This window comes from Ranitomeya imitator, chromosome 1 (assembly GCF_032444005.1).
Source record: "Ranitomeya imitator isolate aRanImi1 chromosome 1, aRanImi1.pri, whole genome shotgun sequence".
Taxonomy (NCBI): domain Eukaryota; kingdom Metazoa; phylum Chordata; class Amphibia; order Anura; family Dendrobatidae; genus Ranitomeya; species Ranitomeya imitator.
The window spans coordinates 862431900-862445562 of NC_091282.1; positions in this window are offsets into that span (position 1 = coordinate 862431900).

Genomic DNA, 13663 nt, shown 5'->3' on the forward strand with positions numbered 1-13663 from the left:
CCTCTGTATTAGTCCGTCATTGTTAGTTTGTTTACTGTATGTGATATTTGTAACTTGTATGTAACCCCTTCTCATGTACAGCACCATGGAATCAATGGTGCTATATAAATAAATAATAATAATAATAATAATAATCTCTGTTTTTTGTTGTGCTTCAGATTTAGGATCGATGGCATCATCATTATGAAGCATTGAGAGAAGAAGTACATTTTTTTATTTCGCGTGGTACATAGGAAACCAAAACCTTTCCATCATGGAATGCAAACATACTGCTGTACTGTTTTCTCCCTGTCACAGTAACAAGCTGTTGCGGCAATTCTTTTTTATTTTTTCTTACAGTTCCGACATATGAAAGCTTCTGCGTTTTTAGATAATCAATAAGATCACAATTTGAAAACCAATTATCAACATTTATATCCAAATAAGGGCTCAGACATTCTTTTCACAACATCAGTGGGTTTGTTGCTGACACAGTAAGGACCATCTGGCTGTTTTCCAGCATAAATTTCAATGTTGTATGTGTAGGTCTTACTGGCATCAACAAGGGCATACCTTTTTATTCCGTATTTGCTAGGTTTTGATGGTATGTATTGACGAAATGCGCATCTGCCACGAAAACCAGGGAGCATTTAGTCAATTGTGACATTTTCCCCAGGGCGATAGTTTATCTTACAGTTTTCCCCAAATTTTTGGAATACATCGCGAATTGGAGCAAGACAGTCATATGTTTTACGTTCAGTTCGGGTGGTTCTGTCATCAAACCGAAGGCAACGAATTTGAATCTTGAATCTTTTTAGAGACATAACAAGGCTAAATTTTTTTTCCATCACTTTCTATACCCCAAAGTTCCTCCAAACTTTGCCGATTTGCCCTATAAGCTCCTGCAAGGTATAATAATCCAAAAAATGCACGCAGTTCGATTTCATCCGTGGGCTTCAGGATTCTGTCACAGATGAACTTGTGCTTTATATTGTCTATATCAGAGGTGTCAAACTGCATTCCTCGAGGAAAATTGCATTCCTCGCAAACAGGTCATGTTTTCAGGATTTCCTTGTATTGCACAGGTGATAATTTAATCACCTGCACAGAATGATTCCAGCACCTTGTGCAATACAAGGAAATCCTAAAAACATGACCTGTTTGCGGCCCTCGAGGAATGCAGTTTGACACCCCTGGTCTATATATTGATTAGTGTATATGACAATAGAGTCCAGAATGTCATCTGTGAAAAAAGTATTCCAGCATTCAGCTGCAGTTTTTGCATTACGTGCTGTTCCCATAACTGCAGGAAGGTGAGTGAAAATGTTATGAGATTCCATACGTTTTTTTATGGGTTTATTCTTGTTCCATTTGGTTTTTTTTATCTTTTCCCATATAATAAGATTCTATATCTTCTTCCTCCTCATCACTGTCACCATCTTGCTCTGTTTCAGAATTTAGTTCACAGACTTCCACCTCATCATGAGAATCAGTCTCACTTTCTTCAAAATCCTCATTCATTGTGGGGTCTGCATCATCATCATCATCATTTAACAGCATGTTTCTCACTTCCTCAACATGATGCGGTTTTGAAAGATCATACATTTTTTTTCTCCATTTCAGAAGATAATCTGAAGCAAGAGAGAGAATATGCATTAGGCAACAATGTGCCTGAGAAGCACACTTTCATTTGTAAGAAAATCTGCCTTATTTATATGAAATATCCACAAACCTTTCTCTATCCATTCATAAAACAAGCTAAATAAACAATAGTAATGACTAAAAACATTACATACCAACCTTATAAAGTGTGATGTGTTCGGGACCAATGAGCCTGAGAAGCCAGCACAGCTATATCTTCCTTCCTGAAGCTCTGCAGACCAACTGTGGTATCAGGTTTCACACAGCAGCTAGAGCCAGGAGACTATCTAGAGGGAAGGGGTTTCCTGAAAATCTGGTGAGAAGGGAGAAATGAAAGTAGAAGTGCTGTGCCTGTCAGATCCATTGTTCCTGACAGAGGGGTTCCATACATAGCAGTATCATGGTCTCAATGTCCTGTTATAATGGCTTGAAAAGGTATTCCTACCTGGTAAACTTTTCCACATTTTTTCAGGATACACCCACAAACTTAAATGTATTTTATTTGGATTTTATGTGCTATACCAACACAAAGTAGTAAAGTAGAGCTGATAGGAATATGGAAGGATTCAAAGTCCAGCTCAAAATCTCATTGAGAATACTTTTTCAAGACACTGTGTACAATGTCTGTGCACAGGACACTTCCATTTTCATGGGGTCACAAAACAATCTTATATGAAAGATATGATAGTGCTTAATGCCTAATAAAGTTTATCAGCACAAGGGATGAATGTGATAACCAAGGTTGGGCATTGCATATATATGATTTGTGTAGGTGCACACTGGCTGTGTAGGTTGGAGACCATTTGCCACCTTCAAAGCTTTAGATCAGAGGCGGACATACCGCATGTGCAGCCGGGAGACCTGCATCCGGGCCCGGAGATGGAGGGGAGCCCCTGCAGGGCGGCTAATGTACGGCAGGCAGGGAGCAATCCCTGCAGCTCTGCTGCCTACAAGAGGAAATGGCAGTGGAGTGGAGCTGCCGGGATCCATCCTGCTTCCTGCCCACGCTTCCTGTCTGACACAGCAGCACAGCTGGATGATGTCAGCATTCAGCGCGTGGCTGTTTCAGTGAGAAAGCGGTTGGCGACGATGATGCTGCAGCTGCGGGGGTAATGCAGAGAAGTGAGTGGTGCTGTGTGCGTGTCTGTGTGTCTGTGGCTGTAGGGGAACGTGCAGAGAGGTTAATGGTGCTGTGTGTGTTCGTGTGCGTGAGAGTGGTGGGAGAGAAAGTAATGATAGAGGTGGGGAAAGGGCATTGATGGGGTGGTGGGGCGAAGGCAGGGATGGAGGGGATGGAAAGGGCAATGATGGGGGTGGTGAGCAAATAGGCAATGAAGGAGGTGGTGGAAAGGGCAATGATGGGGTGGTGGGGGAGAAGGCAATAATCTAGGTGGTGGAATGGGAAATGATGGGGTGGAGGGGGAGAAAGCAATGATAGAGGTGGTGTAAAGGGCAAAGAAGGGAGTGGTGGGGGAGAAAAAGGTGATATAGTGGATAGGACACTTTGAACTGAAATTTGGGAGAAGATGCTGTCAAGGACTTATAATGAATTGGGAGGTGGCAGAGTATGTTCACTACCTGCTACCCCCAAATTCATTTTAATGCTATCAAGGACTTATAATGAATGATGGGGACACAGGACAGGAACTAAGGCTATGTGCACATCTTCAGGATTTGCAGGAGAAAATTCTGCTGCATATCCAAATGTGTTGGCAGGAAGAAAGTTGTGTATAATACATTTATTTTTTTTCCATGTTTTTGCCATGCTTTCGTTACATATTTTTCCCCAGTAGTACGGGTGAAATGCGCTGCAAGAATTGACATTTTGCAGATTTTAATCTGCTGCAAATCTGCAAGGAAAAAATAAGCAGTGTGTGCATGACACTTCAGGGATCTCATACACTTTTCCTGTACTGTAAAACCTTGCATGTATTCTGTGTGCACATAGCCTTACAGTTAATTGGGGAGAGTCACAGACTGAATGATTTATATTATTGGGAGTCAGAGATTATAGTTAATGGGGGGGCACAGTGCTGCTTATCACTTTATATTTTTAATGGTGTGTGGCTAATAGTATATTAATGTTGGGGTACATATCTGTATTCAGGGGGAAACACATGTATATATACAATGTATGTGACCTTGTTATTTTAAAGGCTGCGAAGATCATCGTGACAAGTTGAGTCGTGGCTTGGGAGATATCGATATGAAGGTCTGAAAAGATGGAGAACAAACAGGAGAAAGTGGCTCTAATCATACAAGGCGTCAGCAGTAATTTATCTGCACTAAGTGACGTGGAGTGATAATTTTGTTTTGTAAAATCTCTTATTCTACATTCTCACATTTGTGTGAAATATCCGTGTGCTTTCAGGTTTTCTTTATCGGATGGCACACAGACTCATAGCGTTATATAGGTCCATTCACACATGCATGAAAATCACGGAGCTGAGAATGAGATTCGTGAGGGTCAGAGAATGTTCTGTTCTGATCCAATTTTGATGATAAGAATAGGATATGCTCAATATATCTGTAAAAGCAAGCAGCACACCAACACTACACACAGATACAGGGACGTAGCCTTATTATGTATAGCACAGTCCCTTAGTATATAGTGTACTCACTTATTATGTATAACACTCTCCTTAGTTGCATAGTTTCCTCTTTTATTATGTATAAGACCTTCCCTTATTACATACCATCCTTTCTATTTATATATATTTATATATAATGCAGTCCCTTATTATATAGCTTCCTCTGCTGTTATGTACAGTACTGTCTTTTACATAGTATGTTCTTATTATCTTTGTTATTCACAGAGCCCTCTTTTTTGTTATTCACAGTGCCCTCTTTTATTACATAATCCCCTCTTTTTAGGTATGAAATTACTGCTGATGGAGCAGTTGGTGACCAGACAACCAGTCCATCAGCTCCTCCACTAGAAAAGAAGCTTTCCATGTTCCATCAGGCATCATTGCATTATACATCTAACAAGACAGGATGGTATGTAATAAAGACAGGGCTCTATATAATCTGATATGTAAGGGACGAAGCTGTACATAGCAAGAGAGGGCAGTGTTTAATAAGGGATGACAATTTACATAATAAAGGAGACTATGTAATATATATATACATTTATGTGTGTGGCTATATATATATATATCTTTGTCGCTTCTTTGTAATTTTCTTGGACCTTTTGTAACATCTCAATTAGTTCTTCCTGAGCTCTCCACAACTTTGTAAATCTGTCAGTAACGGAAGGAAACAAAGTATTCAGGGGAAAATTGGGAATAAAAACAGGGTGCAAGCCATAGTTTGCCAAAAAATGGGCTTTGGGATGTAGAACTGTGCTTGGAGTTATTATAGGCAATTTCTGCTGTTGGTAAATAGTCCACCAAGTCATCCTGCAGGTAAGAAATAACACAGCACTTGTTTAAGAGTTTGTTATTTCTTTTAGTTTGGCCACTGAATTATTGGTGGAAGGCAGTAGACAAATTTACAGTAACTCCTAAAGCTGTACAGAAATTTTTCCAAAATTTTGATGTAAACTAAACACCTCTACCAAAAATTTTATTGTCAGTAATTCCTTGCAGCCTAAGTATTTATTTGACCTCTAATTCTGCAGTTTGTAGAAATCCCTTTAGTTGGAATAAAAAATGGACCATCTTTGTGAGCCGATCCAACACAACAAGGATAACAGTAATTTCTTTAGAGGGAGAAACAGTAGGTCCACAATAAAATCCATTGAGATTAATCTCCATGGCGTAGATGGAACTGGAAGAAGTTGAAGGAATCCTAGAGGTGAGGATCGTTGCGTCTTTTTCTGTGCACATGTTAAACATATTTATTTTCTCACATCCTTCCTACAATTAGGCCACCAAAAAAAATAAAAGCAGTAGGTATTACATTTTCAGGGTGTCCTACAATTTTAGAATCATGGACTAGTTTGAGGACTTCAAGTCAAGCACATTCAGGGACATATATTTAGTGGTTCTGCATCCAAAACCCTGGGTTATAAGAAAGATCTGTTAAAATCTGTTTTGTTTTTTGACCATCCGCCATATTGTTGTGGTTTTCTGGCTGCTGGTCTCTTTCCCCTGTTGCTGGGTTGTCTTAGGTCAGGTGATTGTATCACCCTTTATAACCCAGCACCTGCCTCCCATTCCTTGCTGGGCAACAGTGTTGATCCGCTTGAGTTCTGGCTAGGTGCTTTGATAGCTTTCTGTGCTTGATATTGTGCAGTTCTGGGATCTCTGGTTCTGCTAGCTTTAGTTTCTGTTTTCAGTTGGTTTCTGCAGTCGTCTCAGTGTTTCTATTAGGAGGTCACCTGTTTTTATACCCAGTCCTTAGATCTTTCAGGAATGTCCTTTGTTATGAAAGGTAATTCAGTACCACAATGGACATAGAGGTCAGCGCACATACAGTGACCTGGCAATAACCCAAAAAACAAGAACGAGCTCTGAGACGTGGGAACTCTGTTGACCGCAATCCCTAATCCTCTCCAACCACACTAAAGGCAGCCGTGGATTGCGCCTAACGCTCCCTATGCAACTCGGCACAGCCTGAGAAACTAGCTAGCCTGAAGATAGAAAATAAGCCTACCTTGCCTCAGAGAAATACCCCAAAGGAAAAGGCAGCCCCCACATATAATGACTGTGAGTTAAGATGAAAAGACAAACGTAGAGATGAAATAGATTAAGCAAAGCGAGGCCCAACTTTCTGAACAGAGCGAGGATAGGAAAGGTAACTTTGCGGTCAACACAAAACCCTACAAAAACCACGCAAAGGGGGCAAAAAGACCCTCCGTACCGAACTAACGGCACGGAGGTACACCCTCTGCGTCCCAGAGCTTCCAGCAAGCAGGAAAAAACAAATAGACAAGCTGGACAGAAAAAAACAGCAAACAAATAGCAAAGAATAACTTAGCTATGCAGAGCAGCAGGCCACAGGAACGATCCAGGAGGAGACAGGTCCAATACTAGAACATTGACTGGAGGCCAGGATCAAAGCACTAGGTGGAGTTAAATAGAGCAGCACCTAACGACTTCACCATATCACCTGAGGAAGGAAACTCAGAAGCTGCAGTACCACTTTCCTCCACCAACGGAAGCTCACAGAGAGAATCAGCCGAAGTACCACTTGTGACCACAAAAGGGAGCTCTGCCACAGAATTCACAACAGTACCCCCCCCCCCTTGAGGAGGGGTCACCGAACCCTCACCAGAGCTCCCAGGACGACCAGGATGAGCCATATGAAAGACACGAACAAGATCGGGAGCATGGACATCAGAGGCAAAGACCCAGGAATTATCTTCCTGAGCATAACCCTTCCACTTAACCAGATACTGGAGTTTCTGTCTAGAAACACGAGAATCCAAAATCTTCTCCACAATATACTACAACTCCCCCTCCACCAAAACCGGGGCAGGAGGATCAACAGATGGAACCACGGGTGCCACGTATCTCCGCAACAATGACCTATGGAATACGTTATGTGTGGAAAAAGAATCTGGAAGGGTCAGACGAAAAGACACAGGATTAAGAACCTCAAAAATCCTATACGGACCAATAAAACGAGGTTTAAACTTAGGAGAGGAAACCTTCATAGGAATATGACGAGAAGATAACCAAACCAAGTCCCCAACCCGAAGTCGGGGACCCACACAGCGTCTGCGATTAGCGAAACGTTGAGCCTTCTTCTGGGACAAGGTCAAATTGTCCACTACATGAGTCCAAATCTGCTGCAACCTGTCCACCACAGTATCCACACCAGGACAGTCCGAAGACTCAACCTGCCCTGAAGAGAAACGAGGATGGAACCCAGAGTTGCAGAAAAACGGTGAAACCAAGGTAGCCGAGCTTGCCCGATTATTAAGGGCGAACTCAGCCAAAGGCAAAAAGGACACCCAGTCATCCTGATCAGCAGAAACAAAGCATCTCAGATATGTTTCCAAGGTCTGATTGGTTCGTTCGGTCTGGCCATTAGTATGAGGATGGAAAGCCGAGGAAAAAGACAAGTCAATGCCCATCCTACCACAAAAGGCTCGCCAAAACCTCGAAACAAACTGGGAACCTCTGTCAGAAACGATATTCTCTGGAATGCCATGTAAACGAACCACATGCTGGAAAAACAATGGCACCAAATCAGAGGAGGAAGGCAATTTAGACAAGGGTACCAAATGGACCATCTTAGAGAAGCGATCACAGACCACCCAAATGATTGACATCTTTTGAGAGACGGGAAGATCTGAAATAAAATCCATAGAGATATGTGTCCAAGGTCTCTTCGGGACCGGCAAGGGCAAAAGCAACCCACTGGCACGAGAACAGCAGGGCTTAGCCCGAGCACAAATCCCACAGGACTGCACAAAAGTACGCACATCCCGCGACAGAGATGGCCACCAAAAGGATCTAGCCACTAACTCTCTGGTACCAAAGATTCCAGGATGACTAGCCAACACCGAACAATGAACCTCAGAGATAACTTTATTCGTCCACCTATCAGGGACAAACAGTTTCTCCGCTGGGCAACGATCAGGTTTATCAGCCTGAAATTTTTGCAGCACCCGCCGCAAATCAGGGGAGATGGCAGACACAATTACTCCCTCTTTGAGGATACCCGCCGGCTCAGATACACCCGGAGAGTCGGGCACAAAACTCCTAGACAGAGCATCCTCCATCACATTTTTAGAGCCCGGAAGATATGAAATCACAAAGTCAAAACGGGCAAAAAACAACGACCAACGAGCTTGTCTAGGATTTAACCGCTTGGCGGACTCGAGATAAGTCAAGTTCTTATGATCAGTCAAGACCACCACGCGATGCTTAGCTCCTTCAAGCCAATGACGCCACTCCTGGAATGCCCACTTCATGGCCAGCAACTCTCGATTGCCCACATCATAATTTCGCTCAGCAGGCGAAAACTTCCTGGAAAAGAAGGCGCATGGTTTCATCACCGAGCAATCAGAACTTCTCTGCGACAAAACAGCCCCTGCTCCAATCTCAGAAGCATCAACCTCGACCTGGAACGGAAGCGAATCATCTGGTTGACACAACACAGGGGCAGAAGAAGAACGACGCTTCAACTCTTGAAAAGCTTCCACAGCAGCAGAAGACCAATTGACCACATCAGCACCTTTCTTGGTCAAATCGGTCAATGGTTTAGCAATACTAGAAAAATTGCAGATGAAGCGACGATAAAAATTAGCAAAGCCCAGGAACTTTTGCAGACTTTTCAGAGATGTCGGCTGAGTCCAATTATGGATGGCTTGGACCTTAACAGGGTCCATCTCAATAGTAGAAGGGGAAAAGATGAACCCCAAAAATCAAACCTTCTGGACACCAAAGAGACACTTTGATCCCTTCACAAACAAAGAATTAGCACGCAGGACCTGAAACACCGTTCTGACCTGCTTCACATGAGACTCCCAATCATCCGAGAAGATCAAAATGTCATCTAAGTACACAATCAGGAATTTATCCAGGTACTCTCGGAAGATGTCATGCATAAAGGACTGAAACACTGATTGAGCATTGGCAAGTCCGAATGGCATTACTAGATACTCAAAATGGCCCTCGGGCGTATTAAATGCAGTTTTCCACTCATTGCCTCGCTTAATACGCACAAGATTATACGCACCACGAAGATCTATCTTGGAGAACCAACTAGCCCCCTTAATGCGAGCAAACAAATCAGATAATAATGGCAAAGGGTACTGAAATTTAACCGTGATCTTATTTAGAAGGCAGTAATCTATACAAGGTCTCAGTGAACCATCCTTCTTGGCTACAAAAAAGAACCCTGCTCCTAATGGCGACGATGACGGGCGAATATGCCCCTTCTCCAAAGACTCCTTCACATAACTCCGCATAGCGGCGTGCTCAGGCACAGATAAATTAAACAGTCGACCTTTTGGGAATTTACTACCAGGAATCAAATCGATAGCACAATCACAATCCCTATGCGGAGGTAGGGTATCGGACTTGGGCTCATCAAATAAATCCCGGTAATCAGACAAGAACTCAGGAACCTCAGAAGGGGTGGATGACGAAATAGTCAGAAATGGGACATCACCATGTACCCCCTGACAACCCCAGCTGGACACAGACATGGATTTCCAATCTAATACTGGATTATGGACTTGTAGCCATGGCAACCCCAACACGACCACATCATGCAGATTATGCAACACCAGAAAGCGAATAACCTCCTGATGTGCAGGAGCCATGCACATGGTCAGCTGGGTCCAGTACTGAGGCTTATTCTTGGCCTATGGCGTAGCATCAATTCCTCTCAATGGAATAGGACACTGCAAGGGCTCCAAGAAAAACCCACAACGCCTAGCATACTCCAAGTCCATCAAATTCAGAGCAGCGCCTGAGTCCACAAATGCCATGACAGAATACGACGACAAAGAGCAGATCAAGGTAACGGACAGAAGAAATTTTGACTGTACCGTACCAATGGTGGCAGACCTAGCGAACCGCTTAGTGCGCTTAGGACAATCAAAATGAGAATGCTTGGTCTGGGGGAAAATGTGTGTAAATGGGTTAGTAACTGGCTTAGTGATAGAAAGCAGAGGGTGGTTATAAATGGTATCGTCTCTAACTGGGTCGCTGTGACCAGTGGGGTACCGCAGGGGTCAGTATTGGGACCTGTTCTCTTCAACATATTCATTAATGATCTGGTAGAAAGTTTACACAGTAAAATATCGATATTTGCAGATGATACAAAACTATGTAAAGCAGTTAATACAAGAGAAGATAGTATTCTGCTACAGATGGATCTGGATAAGTTGGAAACTTGGGCTGAAAGGTGGCAGATGAGGTTTAACACTGATAAATGTAAGGTTATACACATGGGAAGAAGGAATCAATATCACCATTACACACTGAATGGGAAACCACTGGGTAAATCTGACAGGGAGAAGGACTTGGGGATCCTAGTTAATGATAAACTTACCTGGAGCAGCCAGTGCCAGGCAGCAGCTGCCAAGGCAAACAGGATCATGGGGTGCATTAAAAGAGGTCTGGATACACATGATGAGAGCATTATACTGCCTCTGTACAAATCCCTAGTTAGACCGCACATGGAGTACTGTGTCCAGTTTTGGGCACCGGTGCTCAGGAAGGATATAATGGAACTAGAGAGAGTACAAAGGAGGGCAACAAAATTAATAAAGGGGATGGGAGAACTACAATACCCAGATAGATTAGCGAAATTAGGATTATTTAGTCTAGAAAAAAGACGACTGAGGGGCGATCTAATAACCATGTATAAGTATATACAGTGGGGCAAAAAAGTATTTAGTCAGTCAGCAATAGTGCAAGTTCCACCACTTAAAAAGATGAGAGGCGTCTGTAATTTACATCATAGGTAGACCTCAACTATGGGAGACAAACTGAGAAAAAAAAATCCAGAAAATCACATTGTCTGTTTTTTTTATCATTTTATTTGCATATTATGGTGGAAAATAAGTAGTTGGTCATAAACAAACAATCAAGATTTCTGGCTCTCACAGACCTGTAACTTCTTCATTAGGAGTCTCCTCTTTCCTCCACTCATTACCTGTAGTAATGGCACATGTTTAAACTTGTTATCCGTATAAAAAGACACCTGTGCACACCCTCAAACAGTCTGACTCCAAACTCCACTATGGTGAAGACCAAAGAGCTGTCAAAGGACACCAGAAACAAAATTGTAGCCCTGCACCAGGCTGGGAAGACTGAATCTGCAATAGCCAACCAGCTTGGAGTGAAGAAATCAACAGTGGGAGCAATAATTAGAAAATGGAAGACATACAAGACCACTGATAATCTCCCTCGATCTGGGGCTCCACGCAAAATCCCACCCCGTGGGGTCAGAATGATCACAAGAACGGTGAGCAAAAATCCCAGAACCACGCGGGGGGACCTAGTGAATGAACTGCAGAGAGCTGGGACCAATGTAACAAGGCCTACCATAAGTAACACACTACGCCACCATGGACTCAGATCCTGCAGTGCCAGACGCGTCCTACTGCTTAAGCCAGTACATGTCCGGGCCCGTCTGAAGTTTGCTAGAGAGCATTTGGATGATCCAGAGGAGTTTTGGGAGAATGTCCTATGGTCTGATGAAACCAAACTGGAACTGTTTGGTAGAAACACAACTTGTCGTGTTTGGAGGAAAAAGAATACTGAGTTGCATCCATCAAACACCATACCTACTGTAAAGCATGGTGGTGGAAACATCATGCTTTGGGGCTGTTTCTCTGCAAAGGGGCCAGGACGACTGATCCGGGTACATGAAAGAATGAATGGGGCCATGTATCGTGAGATTTTGAGTGCAAACCTCCTTCCATCAGCAATGGCATTGAAGATGAAACGTGGCTGGGTCTTTCAACATGACAATGATCCAAAGCACACCGCCAGGGCAACGAAGGAGTGGCTTCGTAAGAAGCATTTCAAGGTCCTGGAGTGGCCTAGCCAGTCTCCAGATCTCAACCCTATAGAAAACCTTTGGAGGGAGTTGAAAGTCCGTGTTGCCAAGCGAAAAGCCAAAAACATCACTGCTCTAGAGGAGATCTGCATGGAGGAATGGGCCAACATACCAACAACAGTGTGTGGCAACCTTGTGAAGACTTACAGAAAACGTTTGACCTCTGTCATTGCCAACAAAGGATATATTACAAAGTATTGAGATGAAATTTTATGTCTCAGACCAAATACTTATTTTCCACCATAATATGCAAATAAAATGTTAAAAAAACAGACAATGTGATTTTCTGGATTTTTTTTTCTCAGTTTGTCTCCCATAGTTGAGGTCTACCTATGATGTAAATTACAGACGCCTCTCATCTTTTTAAGTGGTGGAACTTGCACTATTGCTGACTAGGGTTGAGCGAAACGGGTCGAACATTTTCAAAAGTCGCCGACTTTTGGCTAAGTCGGGGTTTCATGAAACCCGATCCGACCCCTGTGCGGGGTCGGCCATGCGGTACGCGACTTTCGCGCCAAAGTCGCGTTTCAATGACGCGAAAAGCGCCATTTCTCAGCCAATGAAGGTAAACGCAGAGTGTGGGCAGCGTGATGACATAGGTCCTGGTCCCCACCATCTTAGAGAAGGGCATTGCAGTGATTGGCTTGCTGTCTGCGACGTCACAGGGGCTATAAAGAGGCGTTCCCGCCGACCGCCATCTTACTGCTGCTGATCTGAGCTTAGGGAGAGGTTGCTGCCGCTTTGTCAGAAGCAGGGATAGCGTTAGGCAGGGTCCATTAACCACAAAACCGCTTGTGCTGCAGCGATTTGCACTGTCCAACACCACCCTCGGTGTGCAGGGACAGTGGAAGTTTTTTTTTTTTTTTTTTTCCCCTCAGCGCTGTAGCTCATTGGGCTGCCCTAGAAGGCTCCCTGATAGCTGCATTGCTGTGTGTACGCCGCTGTGCAAACCAACTGCTTTTTTCAAAGCACAAATCCTCTTGTTCCTTCCTTTCTGCACAGCTATCTTTTTTGTTTGTCCACACTTTTTATTTCATTTGTGCATCAGTCCACTCCTTATTGCTGCCTGCCATACCTGGCTGAGATTACTGCAGGCAGGGAGATAGTAGCTGCCTGCCATACCTGGCTGAGATTACTGCAGGCAGGGAGATAGTAATTGTAGGACATTCCCTGTTTTTTTTTTTTTTTTTTTTTTGGTGGGAGATTAAGATTGGCAATTTGGCATTTCTGCTAGAGTGCCATCCCTGTGTGTGCCATCTCTCTCACATAGTGGGCCATAGAAAGCCTTTTCATTTTTCTGTATTTTTTTTTGTGGGGTGTATAAATTCTCCCTGATAAAAATACAGTGGGAGATTAATATTGGCCTTTGGGCTTGTGTGCCAGTCCTGAGTGTGCCATCTCTCTCACAAATAGTGGGCCATAGAAAGCCTATTTTATTTTTTTGGGGGTTTTATAAATTCTCCCTGAAAAAAAGGGAGATTAATATTGGCCTCTGGGCTTGTGTGCCAGTCCTGAGCGTGCCATCTGTGCCAGCCCTAGGCGTGCCATCTCTCTCACAAATAGTGGGCCA